This window comes from Propithecus coquereli, unplaced genomic scaffold (assembly GCF_000956105.1).
Source record: "Propithecus coquereli isolate 6110/MARCELLA unplaced genomic scaffold, Pcoq_1.0 Scaffold461, whole genome shotgun sequence".
NCBI lineage: Eukaryota > Metazoa > Chordata > Mammalia > Primates > Indriidae > Propithecus > Propithecus coquereli.
The window spans coordinates 728,155-743,087 of record NW_012150408.1 but is presented as its reverse complement, the minus strand read 5'-3'; the positions used below and the strand labels follow the sequence as shown (position 1 = coordinate 743,087).

General features: G+C 34.5%; 1 protein-coding gene across 1 annotated transcript in view; it reads left to right on the top strand.

The window, feature by feature from the left end:
• PPARG (peroxisome proliferator-activated receptor gamma) overlaps window positions 1-14,933 on the top strand; it is a 130,166-nt gene that overhangs the window by 19,052 nt on the left and 96,181 nt on the right. The window contains exon 2 of the mRNA XM_012655177.1: window positions 2,294-2,367. The gene's annotated coding sequence lies outside the window, so the exon portion shown is untranslated. The remainder of the gene's footprint in view (window positions 1-2,293; window positions 2,368-14,933) is intronic.

Genomic DNA, 14,933 nt, shown 5'->3' with positions numbered 1-14,933 from the left:
CTTTTAATATCAATATTAATAATGGGACTGATAATTTTCTCTTTTTTGTTTGTAAGGATTTAATAGTAGTATTATGAGAAAAATTGATTTAGTTACTATATTTTTTTCTACTCAGAAACAGTTTACATAGCAAGAAAATTATCTCTTCCTTGAAAGTTTCAAAAAGTTCACCTGTAAAATTATCTAGGCCCAGAGCTTTTGGGGGAAGTAATCCTTCGATAAGGTTTCAGTTATTTCTATTATTAATTGTTTTTCTATTTCTTAAGTCAACTTTACCATTTATTCCCTTTCAGACAAATTAGTCTGAGTAAATTGCCCTTGCCCTCTATTATTACCTGCTTAGACACTGATAAAAATCCTATCCCAGATATAAAACAGTTGAATAAGCAGATATGAACAGCCTGCATCCTGTGTGCATTCTGGTGAAGTGTGAGGATTGTCTGCAGTCTTCATAGCCTAGTTCTCTGGCTTATAGGGATGGGTAGGGGAGTTTATAATATAACGAATATAAACCCGTCTGTATTTAATTAACCAAGTGGAGAATGTGATAGAACTATAATCCTTGATACTTGCTGCCCCCAGAATGGATCTTGTCTCTGCCCTACCATATTTTATGTCTGGAGACTATTCCTTCTAAGATACATTGCAGTTCTGAATGGACACAAAGGAGAGTACTGATCTTAGTAGTGGAGAGGCTTTGGGGAAAGTTACGGAATTCTGTCTGCCTATGAAAGTAGTAGGAACCAGACCAGTTTTCTATTTGATCCAACTCTTAGGATTATAAGCTAGGCATAGATAGATAGCAGTTTCTAGAAATCTTTACTTTTCCCCTGTCTACTTCTTAATGAATTCATATATATTTCAAAGGGAAATTGGAATAAGTATCAACGAAAGATAGTATGGCTTAATCTTAACCTAGAATCAACATTCTTTACTTTGTTATGTAGAGAGTTTGTTCAGATTTTAAAATTAATATTCTTTCCTTTTGTTTTCACATATTGGACCCCTTTTTGTAGTTGACTTAAATGTAAAAAGAAGTCAAAGTGGTAATTGCTTATAGATAAAGTTGTTTCTCGTGTTATACATGTTGTATATAATGAACAGTTTTGGTGTGGTTGCTCTTCGTTTTTGGCTAACAAATTAGAGAATGTTTATGTACGTTGTTATAGGTGAGCAGTCCTTGCCAGAAAACACACAGGCATAAAACACTGACAAATTAGCTTTTTCTACAGAAGAAAACAAAATTGTTGGGAAAAAAATGTTTTTTTCCCATTCTAAAAACAAAATTGTTTTATTATTGATAACTGAGTCTGTGTTAAAAGGTTTTCAATTTCCAGATAGAAGTACTAAACAATGGTAGAAAAAAAATTAAATAAACAAGCAAAGTACATTGGCTGGAGTTTATATTCTTTCATATTAGAGACAAGAAAATGGGAAAACATTTTCTCTTCATGGTCTACTACTTTTATGCCATGCATCAAGTAATAAAATAGCTTTGTAAATTCTAAATTGAAAGGTACAGAAGTAAAAGAGAAAAAAACGTAGAGTTTTGTGTAGGTTAGGCTGTGCAGAATGTCGGGTCTGGATGTGAATGTTGAAACTATTCAGGCTGTGATGATAAGACTTTGGCACTAGGTGCTATTTTGTCTTTATGGAAAATACAGCTATTCTGGAATCCTTGAGTCCTTCATAAGAGACAAAGATGTAAATCCTAAGACCTCCGCAACATTCACTTAGATACTCTGCTTTCTGAGTCTTCCTGTGAAAAATCTGCTCCAGGCTGCATCTGCCATGCCCATATGGTTGTGGCACACCATTGTACTTTCACCTTAGGCTTATCAGGTTATGTTTTATTAAGTGTCATTTTTGCAGTGTGTGGCTTTTATCACACATTGTTCAAGCTTATTAATCCTTTTAACATCTAGCTTTACTTAAGTCTGCACAATAATGTAGGTATCATCATCATTAATTTGACGTAAAAGATGGAAAGGACCTTAACTCATGTTAGTGACCAAGCTAGGATAGCAGGTGAAGTGAATCAAATACATGTCTCTTTTGTGAAATAATTTTAAAAGATTTCCAGCCCTGCACGATTTATGATGAGTCATTTTGTGGTCTGTTGGTTACTTCTAGAGAATACAAAGCATTATAAGCTCCAGGAAAGCAAATATTCAAAATGAAGTCCAACAGAGAAAATAAATTTACATGTATGTGTACATTTTGGCAGCCTGAGTTGTGTAAGGATTGTGAAAGGGTGTGTAAATTGAAAATCTTGTTTCTTTTTATTGTTCAGATTTGAAAGAAGCCAACTCTAAACCACAGATCCATAGCAAGAAGGCCATTTTCTCAAAGAGTCACCTTTTAACAGTAAGTAAACTCAAGTTATTATACTAAATGTGTATTTTAGAGTATCCTTTTTAATAACATGCAAATTCTTCATAGTACTTTATTGTAAAATTTCTTAGAGAGCTTTTGTTTTTGAATGCCATAATACTTCCTGCTACATAATTTACCAGTCAGTTGGAATACACTGTAACATATTTGTCTAAGACAAAACAAAGATAGGAAGGTGACCTAGAAGTTGAGAAATAATTCAAGTCCTTTAAAGTAAACCCCCAATACATTGTTTACATTCCTCTTGTTTTTCTACCCAAGTAATAATTATAAGTACATTATTTTAGGTTCTTATGATACTTATAATTAAGTTGAGATAAAAATTAAGCTCTCTTGCCTGGTTCCCTGTAGGCCATGCAGTCATAATCTCTGGTCACAAAGGAGAAAGTAGTTTCATATACCCAGATACACTCCATTCTAGGAGGAAGAACTGCTGAGTCATAGCTAGTACCTTGCATTGAAACTACTTTCTTCCTGGGACTGACTAGATTGGGATATGATTTTAGGGGTTCCAGGCAAGGTTCTGGGAAGTCTACCATGAAGAATTTATATCCTTGAGGCCTAATCCTAGGGTTCTAAGGCAGTTCTTAGTACCTAAATGTGTTTGGGAAGGGAAGGAAACATTTTTAGTGCAGTTTTTATGTAGTTTTAGGACTGTTGACATCAGTAAATCATAAAAGTCACAGGATGACTCATTTTCCTCAAAATGGCCTAAAAACAGTGACTCCCCAGTAGCAAACTAGATCGTTGTTTCCAACTACAGGATGAACATCCCATATCCAAAAATGTGAAATCTGAACTGCTCTAAAATCTGAAATTTTTTGAACACAGATATGACACTCAAAGAAAATGCTCCTTGGAGCATTTCAGATTTTGGATTTTCGGATTTGGGGTGCTCAACCAGTAAATGTAATGTAAATATTCCCAAATTCAAAAAAATCTGAAATCTGAAACACTTGTGGTCTCAAGCATTTTGGTTGAAGGATACTCACCCTGTACCATTTTCCCTTAAAGGAAACCAGAGCTCTTTGGAGAAGTGGTTGATTCTAAGGTTAGGACAAGGAAAATACAAGATGAGCCTGGAGGATCTTGTGTTGCCATAAAGTGAGGATATGTTCAAAAGGGAGTAAGCCTGAAAGAGCATCCAATGGCCAAAGCTGGAACAATTTGAGCAATAAAATAACAATATTATTGGATTATAACCTCCCAAATAAACTCTATACACACAAATCCAGACCGATGTAGATAAATGACTGAATAAATCCATAAATGGGAGAGAAGGAGAACTTTTCCTTGCAGAAGACTTTAAATTAATAAATGTAAAAGGAATGAGAGAAATAGAAAATTGTTGTCACAAAACCACGGCAATAATTGGTGCAGACAAAATCCACGGATGAATACTAAAATTAGTGGGTGAAAGTTTAAGGAGAAATAGGATATTTGCATAAACTTAGAGTTTCTCTCCCCAAATATTTATTAATTGCAAAGGGAAAAATAGTAACTTTACAGGAAGAGAATTCTGGAAGACACCAACTTAACCAAGTGATTGAGGTCAATACCAATGGTAATAAGACATATTGAACTCGTATACCCCTGCTGTGATATCCTGAAAAGGACACACTGTGTCTTTGGTATTCTTCCTCAAAATCCGTAACCTCATTTGAACCATGAGAAAGCTTTACAAATTTAAATAACACTCTTCAACAGTGTCAGGGGCATAAAAGAAAAATCTTTACTGAGGAACGGTGACAGATTTGGAGGAGAATATTGTCTGACAACTAAATGCAATGTGGGATCCTGGATTGGATTCCAGAATTAAAAGAGGACATAGTGGGAAAACTGGTGAAATCCAAATAGTTCATAGTATTGTGCCATTGTCAATGTATTAGGTTGTTTTTTGCTTTTATTATTATTTTTAATTGACACACAATAATTGTACGTTTATGGGGTACAGTGTGATATTTCAATGCATGCATACAATGTGTAATGATCAAATCAGCGAAATTAGCATATTCATCACCACAAATATTTATCATTCTTTTGTGTTGGGAACATTTGAAATCTGTTCTTCTACCTATTTGAAAATACACAATAGATTGTTGTTAATTATATTCATCCTACTGTGCTGTAGAACACTGAAACTTATTCCTCTCATCTAGCTGTAATTTTGTATCTGGTAACCAACCTTGGGCTATTCCCCCCTTCCTCGACCCGCCACCATTGTTACCAGCCTCTACTAACCACAATTTTATTCTCTACTTTCATGAGATCAACTTTTTAAACCTCCACATATGAATGAAAACACGTGGTATTTGTCTTTCTGTGCCTGGCTTATTTCACGTAACGTAATATCCTCCAGATTCATCCATGTTCCCTGGAATGATAGGATTTCATTCTTTTTTGTGGCTGAATAGTATTCCATTGTGCATATATATGACATTTTCTTTGTCCATTCATCTGGACATTTAGGTTTATTCCATATCTTGGCTTCAATTTATTAACTTTGATAATTGTACTGTGGTTGTAATATGTTAACTGCAGGAGAAGCTGGGTGAAGGGTACATGTGAACTCTTTTTACTATCTTTGCAACATTTCTGTAAGCCTCAGATCATTTCAAGATAAAAATGTTTTAAAATCACATTGAAGTCACAAAATAATCATTCTTATTAGATTTTCACTAATTTATAGAGTAAGTGTCTGTTCATTTCCAAATCTTAGAACAGAGCAAGGCAGGGACATTCTTTTCATCAGGGCTGTTTCTTGATCTATGGGTTTGTTTTTTTTTTTATTTCAAAGTATTACGAGGGTACAAATATTTTTGGTTACATGGATCTCTTTTATAATGCTGGAGTCATGTTTATAAGTGTGCCTGTCACTCAGATAATGTTCATTGTACCCATTAAGTAGGTTATCGCCCTTCCCCTCCTCCCACCTTCCCCCTGCATGATTTCTGTTGAGTTTTATCTTCCTCTATGCACATGTGTGCTCATTGGTTATTTCCAATTTAATAGTGAGTACATGTGGTGTTTGTTTTTCTATTCTTTAGATACTTCACTTAGGATAATGGTCTCCAGTTCCATCCAAATTGTTGCAAAAAGGCATTAAGTCATCCTTCTTCATTGCTGAGTAGTATTCCATGGAGGGTGTGTGTGTGTGTGTGTGTGTGTGTGGGTGTACATACACCACATTTTGTTAATCCACTCACGAATTGATGGGCATTTGGGTTGATTCCACATCTTTGCAATTCTGAATTCTGCTGTAATAAACATTCAAGTACAGGTGCCTTTTTGATAAAATGACTTCTTTTCCTTTGGGTAAATACCTTACATTTAAGTCTTTTATCCATCTTGAATTAATTTTTTGTGAGTGGTGAGAGATATGGATCCTGTTCATTCTTCTCCATGTGACCATCCAACTTTCTGAGCACCATTTATTGAATAGAGATTCTTTTCCCCAGTGTGTATTGTTTTCTGCTTTGTCAAAGATCAGTTGGCTGTATGTGGATGGTTTTATGTCTGAGTTTTCTGTTCTATTCCATTGGTCTATGTCTGTATTTTTGTGCCAATACCATGCTGTTTTGGTTACTATAGGTTTGTAGTATGGTTTAAAGTCTGGTAATGTGATGCCCCCAGATTTGTTCCTTTTGCTTAAGAATTGCTTTGGCTATCTGGGCTCTTTTCTGGTTCCAAACAAAGCGTAGAATTATTTTTTCTAGATCTGTGAAATATGACATTGGTATTTTGATGGGGGTTGCACTGAATCTGTAAATCAGTTTGGGTAGTATGGACATTTTAACAGTGTTGATTCTACCAATCCATGAGCAAAGATACATTTTTCCATTTGTTTGTATCGTCTGCAATTTCTTTTCTCGGTGTTTCATAGTTTTCTTTGTAGAGATCTTTCACCTCCTTGGTTAAGTATATTCCTAGGTATTTTATTTTCTTTGTAGATATTGTGAATGATATTGAGTCTTTGATTTGACTCTCAGCTTGACTATTATTAGTGTGTAGGAATGCTACTAATTGTGTACATTGATTTTGGACCCTGAGACTTTGCTGAATTTATTTATCAATTCCAGGAGTCTCTTGGTGGAATCTTTGGGATTTTCTAGATATAAGATCTTGGGATTTTCTAGATATAAGATCATATCATCAGCAAAAAGCGATAGTTTGACCTCCTCTTTCCTAATGTGGATACCCTTAATTTCTTTCTCTTGCCTGATTGCTCTGGGTAGGACTTCCAGCACTATGTTAAATAGAAATGTTGATGATGGGCATCCTTGCCTTGTTCCAGTTCTTAGTGGGAATGCTTTCAGCTTTTCCCCAATCAATACGGCTGCGGGTTTGTCATATATGGCTTTAATAATTTTGAGATATGTTCCTTCTATGCCTAGTTTGTTGAGGGTTTTATATCATGAAAGGGTGCTGAATTTTGTCAAATGCTTTTTGTGCATCTATTGAGATGATCGTATGATCTTTGTTTTTGTTTCTGTTTATGTGGTGGATCACATTTATCGATTTACATATGTTGACACACTCCCATCCCCACCTCTACAAGTTTGGTCTCTATTTAATCTATTTACTGCTTCAGCCAGTTACTTCCCTCTAGAAAACCTGTGATTGGGAAAAACTCCACAAAGCTCTGCCTCTTTGGGAGCCACCTCTCTTAGCAAAGTTTTTATTTGGTGACAGTCAGGGTCTGATTTGAATGTTCAAACCAAAACTATGAAAGTATTTCGATATCTCTTAGTCCATCAATCTTCATTACTCAAGACAAGATTTGAACAAGAATTTAAAATTAGTAGTCTTATATTTGTTTGAGATGAGATGAGAGAAGACCGTATTGTTTCTAGGCAAAATGACTGAGAATTCAGTGAATAAAAGCAGTACTTTGAGTCTAAGGTAACTTTGATTCTTAAAGGAAATCAGTGACAGCATTAAGTCAGTTTAACTTTAGAAAAGCCTAAAGCCATTTAAAATCAGAAGACCAAACTCTTAAAAGACAAAGTAAGGGGCAGGTATGTACTTTGGGATCTGTAAATAAATGAGTGGTCTAAATTCAAGCATTTTGGCATGAAAAATGAAATGCTAAGTATTTGGAATTTGACCCTGAATTGTTTTAGCTGGCAACTCTCTCTCTTATATGTTCATCCACTTTAGTAAACTGCACTAGTTTATGTTTTTTTTAGGTGAAACAAGAAATAACAGAAATCGTATCTAAAGTAGTCAAATTCATAGAGACAGAAAGTAGAATGGTGGTTGGTTATCAGGGGCTGGGATGGGGGATTGGGGGAGTGGGGAATTGGTGTTTAATGGGTGCAGAGTTTCAGTTTTGCAAGATGAAAGGGACTGCTCACACAACATTGTGAATGTACTTAATGCCACAGAATGTACACTTAAAAATGGTTAAAATGGTAAATTTTATATTATATATATTTTACCACCCTAGAAAAAGTAAAAAAGAAATAACAAATCTTCAGCAGTAGTTATATTCTACTTCTTTGCCAGGGTGCCCAGCTATGAGGAAAATCTCTGCTTAAGGGGACATTTATCCTTAAAAACATTTTTAAAAATTAAATCTAGAGATGATTCTCTGGACATCATTTACCGACTGGAAGTTTAAAAGGCCCCTATACCATAAATTGTGAAGTTAAAAAAAACCTGGTACACAGTAAACAGTAGAGCTGGGTGGCTGGGAGAGTTGCTTGTGGGGTTAATTTATAACTAAGACAAATGAATCTATAAAAAGAAGAAAAGTCCCGTAAGAAATATGTCAACTGATAGTAAGGGAGAAAAAGGGTTTAGATAAAAGATATCTGAACTTGTTTGGTCCCAATGATTTTATGACTGAGGAATTCAATTATCGGTGTACTGGGTGGAGCAAATCACAATTCTGTAAATTACTAATAGGATGCAATGATCTTTATCATTTTCTGTATGTGCTCACATGCAAAGTTCATGCCTGCCCTCTGTAAATAAACTCTCTGCCTAGGTATACTGCTGTGTATGAATTCAGGGCTTCAGGATTGAAACATAGATAAAATTTACTGTTAAAACCTTCAAGGTGGGTGGGTGGTACTTTTACAATAAGATTAGGAACTAGAACAAATTACTTTTGCTTTTGAATTTTGACCACTGGGTTTGTTTCATTTTATATTAATTTCTTTTAGGACTTTTTTTATTGAAAAGCTGTAAAATATTTTTAAAATAAGATCACAATCATACGAAGACCATTCTCCTATAGTTTCTTACAGTTCTTGTCAACATGTATACGTTTTTTACTTACTGACAGTTACTGTATATGTAGCATTTGACACTCAGCTTCTTTCTGGCTTTCCGATTTTTCATAATGGCAATGTAATAGTCGATGTTAGTGTTATCACATAATTTACTCATCCAGTTTTTTTAAGGTGGTTTCTAGTTTTTTATTATTATATAATTACTATTTGTCATATTATTAATATCTTCATGCAATATTTCACTTAATTTTTAAAAATTATTTTCTTCAGATAAATTGCCAGGAGAGAAAATTTTATGTTAAAGTGTTTGAGCAATTAACTACATTACTCTTGCATTAATTACTTTTACAACATTTTAAATTGCTATGAGGACATATTAATAGCGAATGAACAAAACATATAAAATGTCAATGTATTTTAGAAATATATTTAAATGATTTCTGTTGATTTAAATGAATTATCATTTACTTACAGCTCTGTGTATATGATAGTAGTGGGAGGGTAGAGAGTGAAGAGCTTTACCAGTTGTTTAGAGATGAGAAAAATGTGGGTGGTTTTTTTGTTGTTTAAAAAAAAACCTACATAATATCAAGGAAGTTATAGATTATCTTCTGAGGCTATGCCAAATTTAAATAAAATGTAAAGACTTTGCTGTGGGTTCTTTATGGCCTTTGAGTGCAAGTTGCTAGGTATGAGAAAGAAATGACTGCTTTTGAAAATGCAGATTGAACAAAGTAGGACTTCCATAGAGATGGAGTGAAATCAGTTTTTAAAAATATTTATTTAAAATCAAATATTTTTAAATTTGTGGTTTGAATATTTGAGGGAATAATTTTAGAATAAAGATATAATAAGAGAAAATTTTAAGATACAAAATTATAGAAAAAAGAATTATGGGTAAAATTCTGTCCTTTTTATTCTCAACTTTGTATTTGGGGGTTAAGTATCTTCATTATCTCTCCTTTTCCAATTTTGTTTGCCTCAAAAAAAATGCAATTATGAGGTCTACAGTCCTAAATATAGCATACTTGGTTCTTTAGTTACTTCCAACAACTTATATATTATAAAAAATGTGTATAAATTTTACTACAGTATTATATAGTAAGAGCTCAATAATTGGAAACTACTAGTATTCCATGGGGCAAAAGGGAAGCAAGTGTGATCTCTTTGATGTTATTCTAGTTTTTTTTCTTTAAGCTCGTGAACTTCTTGTTCTTCAGTCCAGATCCTGTGATCTGAAATAATTTAAGTTATTAAATGTTTGATATTTTTAACCTTTTACACTCCCAGTAGACAGGACATAGGAAATTCAGTGACGTAAACATCTTTAATAATCTTTAAAAGTCATAAGACATGGTAGCTAGGACAAGAAACAATTAGGTATAAATTTCAGGGAAATACCATAATGGCATGACTTTTGTTTTCTTTTGTTAGCAAGCCACATGGCTTTCCTCTCAAACCAAGGAATATGCAGTGTGGTCTCCTTTTAAGATTTCAGTTTTGTCTGCATCACAGAAATGTACGTTTCCCTAAGTTTACTCGCTATAATTTGCGATTGCTATTTTTCTTATCTGCGAAGGAAGTACAGCAGCTCCCACTGGGGAAATACCATGTTAAATTGATCCTAAAATAAGAAATCTAAGGGAAAGGTCACATCCTAATAACTTGTGCAAATCTAAATTCCCATGGAGCTTTAAAATCATTTCGTAGGAGTGGAGTATTAACAATGTGTTATTGAACTTCTTCCAGATAGTGTCGTAAAATTGAAGTACTTTGTGTATAGAAGTAATCCCTGAAGTAGAAATACAATTGATAAGACCTCCTTTTTTTTTTACCAATCTATTATGAATATCCAGAGAAATCTAGTATGACTAATAAACCACAAAATCTTTTTTTTGTTACTTTCACTGGAAATATAAAGGAAATTTATAATTACATACAATGAAAATGATTTTTCCCATTATTACAGAGATGTTTAATACTCAACTTTTTTACTAATATTGACCTCTAATTGTACTTTAGAAGAACCCTAACCATGTCATTCCAGAGAAATTCATGGCTTTGGGAGCCAGGAACCCTGGGTTAGTCTCTCCTCTTCGGTTAATTGTCCATCTCTTAGTTTTCTTATCGGTTAGGTAAGGAGGTGTTTATTGTGAGGATCAAGTAAGATCAAGTATATAAAGGGCTTAGAAAAATTTTATAGCATATATAACTTTAAGGTGTTAATATAATCATTGCCTTTACTTTTTTATCTTTTCCAAAGGAAGAAATCGAAATAGAGAGGTCCAGTAACTTATTCTGTCCCACTCAAGCTAACAGCCACTGATAAATCCTCATTGGCCCTGCTCACTGGCCAAATCTAAGTCATTTTTTAAAAAGGATGAGATTTAAATGAAGCTACTCCATTATGCTGAGCACAGAGATTTTATATTTTGCAGTAAGGATACTGCAGTAAGAATTTCCTAGCAAATAATAACTTTTTTGAGGATGCATTAGTAGACATGTACCTTGGATATTTATTTATTTATTGCTTTAGAGAAATGTGCATCAATATTCCTTAGTCTCTGCTTTCTTACTACAAATTAAAGCAGAGCAGAACGTAGCTTTTGTCTTTTGACCTACCGATATTTATTTCCTTCCTGGTGATAATGTTTTTAGTAATTTAAGATTTATAGGAACATACCTGGGTGCCCTGCCTGCTGGAACCCAATTTGTAGCATGAGCCATTTGTTGAAATTATTTAGATATTTCTGCATTTATTTATTTTGGTTTCAGACTCCATAATAATTATTACCATACAATAAGAAATAAATACAAAATTATTTACTTAAATGCATATCTTTGTGATATAAGTTCCAAGAATCTCTGCAATGATTCAGTATCTTTTTAATATCTTTGTTCAGGAAAAACATTAAGCTCCTTCATCATGTTAATTAGTTTGGTTTTTTATTTTATGTTATGCACCAACATGAAAAGTATGAGATGTAAAAGGGTCACATCAGTACCCTACCACATGTACACCAGAAAAAGCTGTCCTTGTGCTTGCTGGAAGCAGTCATCCGTTTAGAAATGCACAGTCTATGTATCTGACAGTGTGGACTCACTTCCTTTAAGTTCACGTCCTTGTAAAGAACACCTGGCCCGAGATGAGTCGGGGCTGGCATGGGGTGGGTGGCTTGCTTTCCCCTAAGTATTACGTAGAAGTTACAAAAAATCTTGCTGATGGGTGTTCTTAATATATATGGGGTAACTATTTTATGCATCACACTTTGGAATAAGAGTAATAGCAATGGTGAATGAGAGTCCAAGAATTCATTTTCTTGTACACTTCTGCTGCTAGGTGCCAAATGCTGCCAGGAGGGAAACAAAATCTTTCCATGTGTGAACCTTCTGGTTGCTGCTACTATAAATTTTTCTAACCATCCATTTTATTTCCACTGATATTATTTTAGTTCATATTTTCCTTATTCCTCACTGGTTTATTGCAAATTGTCTTTCTCACTCAGCAATCCACCATTTCCATTCCATCCTCCAATCCCCAGAGTTACCTGTTTAACACACCATGAGCACACTTCACCCCATTTCAGGCAGCAAGAGAGGCTTTGTGGTCAGCCTCAACCTACCTCCTCAGTGTCATCGCCTCCATTTGCTCCCACAAACCTTGTGGTGCAGACACACCAGACTGATAGATGGAAGTTACAGAAACTTCCAGATGCTCAGTGTTCCTCTCACATGGTTACACTTATGACTGGAATGGACCAGTTTTCACATTATTGTTGATTTGACAGTCTTTTGTAGTGCACTTCTTTAAGAACAGGGACCATCTTCAGCGTATCCCCAGTGCTTAATACAATTCCTAGCAAATATTATGCAAGTGATAAAATTATAATGTAAATGAAATCAAATTATTCAGATATGCTTTTATTTCTCCTAGTTAAACATAGTATTTTTAGCAGTCTTGATTAAATACTATTTTTAAATTTACCATTGTGAGATGCAAAGCATGCCACAGAATTGAATTATTTTAAGAAAAGAATTTCTGTGAGAGATATGTATTTACAATTTTGTGGATTTAACCTGTGTATAGACTTTATGTTGCAAATATTGAAAATTAATCCATAAAAACACATAGGTACCTTACCAGCTACTTTTTAATCTGTATAATTTGAGGATGAGGAATATTTAGTTCACAGATTGGTTTAGGCTTTTAGCTTTCTCCAGTATTTGAAGCAGAGCTTCTAAACCAGGTAAAAGACTTAGACTAGTTATTGGTGTTGAGATTTTTTTTTTTTTTTTTGGTTCTTGTTTGTATATATTATTCATTAAACAAGTAGTTCCTGAACTACCTTTCTATATCCAGCACTGTTCTAGATGAAATAGAATTATGACATATTCTTTGCTCAGAGTCGTGTATCAAAGACAATATTTACAACTAAAAGAGTTATATAACAGAGCTGAGCAATGTGTGAGTGAGGAAAACCATGTAGTAAAAGTTGATCGAAGAAAACATACATGCAGTGCTGGGATGATCTGTAGTTGCTTCATAAGATGGTTGTACTTGATCTGAGCTCTTAAAATAAGGATGTGGATACACGAGAAGGAAGAAATTGGAAATTTTAAACGTGAAGAGCATCATGGGGAAAGAATTTTGAGGTGTCACTGGGTGTATCAAAGAGTGAGGAGTTTGGATGTGGTCTAGAAGGCACTGGGAACTTGAAGATTTGAGGGCAGGGAGGTGTAAGACAAATGCTGTGTTTGCAAGGGACCAGCAAGAGAGATGTTTTAATAACTTACACAGTTTGGCGAATGAATAAAAAATAAAGAGGATGAAAGGAAAAGAGTCAAAAGTGAATTTGGGGCTGATGTATAGAGAGATGGAGGTATTAAAAGAAATAGGAAAGAGAGACTCTGGGGGGGAAGAACGATGAGCTTGATCTTGAACTTGTTAAAGACGTGCAGTCAGGTGGCTGGGCCTTGTTTCAGAGGTCAGACTTGGACTTACTGATTTGGGTGTCATTATCATTGGTTGCAGAATGTTTTGAAAGTGGAGGTCTTAAGAAACAACACAAAGGTAGAATTTAAAAGAGTAAGATATGAGAATGGAGAGAATGGTACGTACGCCTCCTTGCCAAAGGAAGAGAGTTTTAAGAAAAGAAAAGGAGAACAACACTTAGTACTTCTGTGTGCCCGATGTTGTATTAATAACTTTACCTATATAATACTATTTAGTCCTTGCAGTAACCCTGTAAAGTAGGAATTACTGTTGTCCCTATTTTATAGATGAATTAAGTGAAGTTCAGCAGGGTTTAAAATACCTTGCCTAAAGGTCATACTGCTAGTACAATGAAGTCTGGATTTAAATTGAGATCTGTCTGACCACCCCCGAAAGCCCACCTATTTTTTTAAAATAAAATATTGTAAAATGGCAATGAAAGGTCAAGAAGAATGAAAAAAGGAGTAAGGCTATTAAAATTTTCAAAGCCTTAAAAATTTTCGAGGAGGAGATCATTGTTGAAGAATATATAGCTTAAGTATAGTGGTAGGAACAGATATTTCAGGGAGCGGAGAAGGTAACAGAAAATGAACGCAGGGAGTGACTTTAGAGCATTGACAATTTTGGCAGCAAATAGGACAGTTCTTGTGAAGCAGTTGAGTCAAGTACAGTAGGAAGAGTGCAAATGAGTAGGGAAGGAGGGATTAGAATGGGGGTGAGGTCTCAGAATAGGCATTAAAAAGGCACAGAACCTGTGAGAAAAGACTGCTTCCACTAAGTTTGGAAGAAACGATAATGAGGTTAACGTGCCTGCTGTGCCAATGTGGGTAAGAGGGAAGGCAAATGAGAAAGGTGCCAGATAAGCATAGATTTATAAAAGCACTAGTTATAATTATACCTCCAAAGTTATATTTTACTTGGAAGAAATCTCAAAAAATAAAGACAACATGGCAGTTAAGTGACCCTAATCAAGTCACTTTCCCTCTTCTGGCCTCAGTTTTCCCATGTGCTAGACAAGTTAAGTCAGGCAAACGGATCTTTTAAGGACCTTTCTAAAACTGTACTTAACTTTCAGAGCAATGTAGAATGGAACAACCTTGATCTGTTTACAGATAACAGCGACCATATAGCTTATATATCAAAGGACTGGGTAGGAATAACTAAAATTAGAACTAGTACTTTCAGAGGTATTAATATGAAGGAAATTTTTAGAATTTAAGCCCACAAGTCAGAATTTCTAGATGTATCCATTTTCCCCCTTATTAAAAATTAATTGTTAAAATGTCTGAATACACTACTAACTGTAA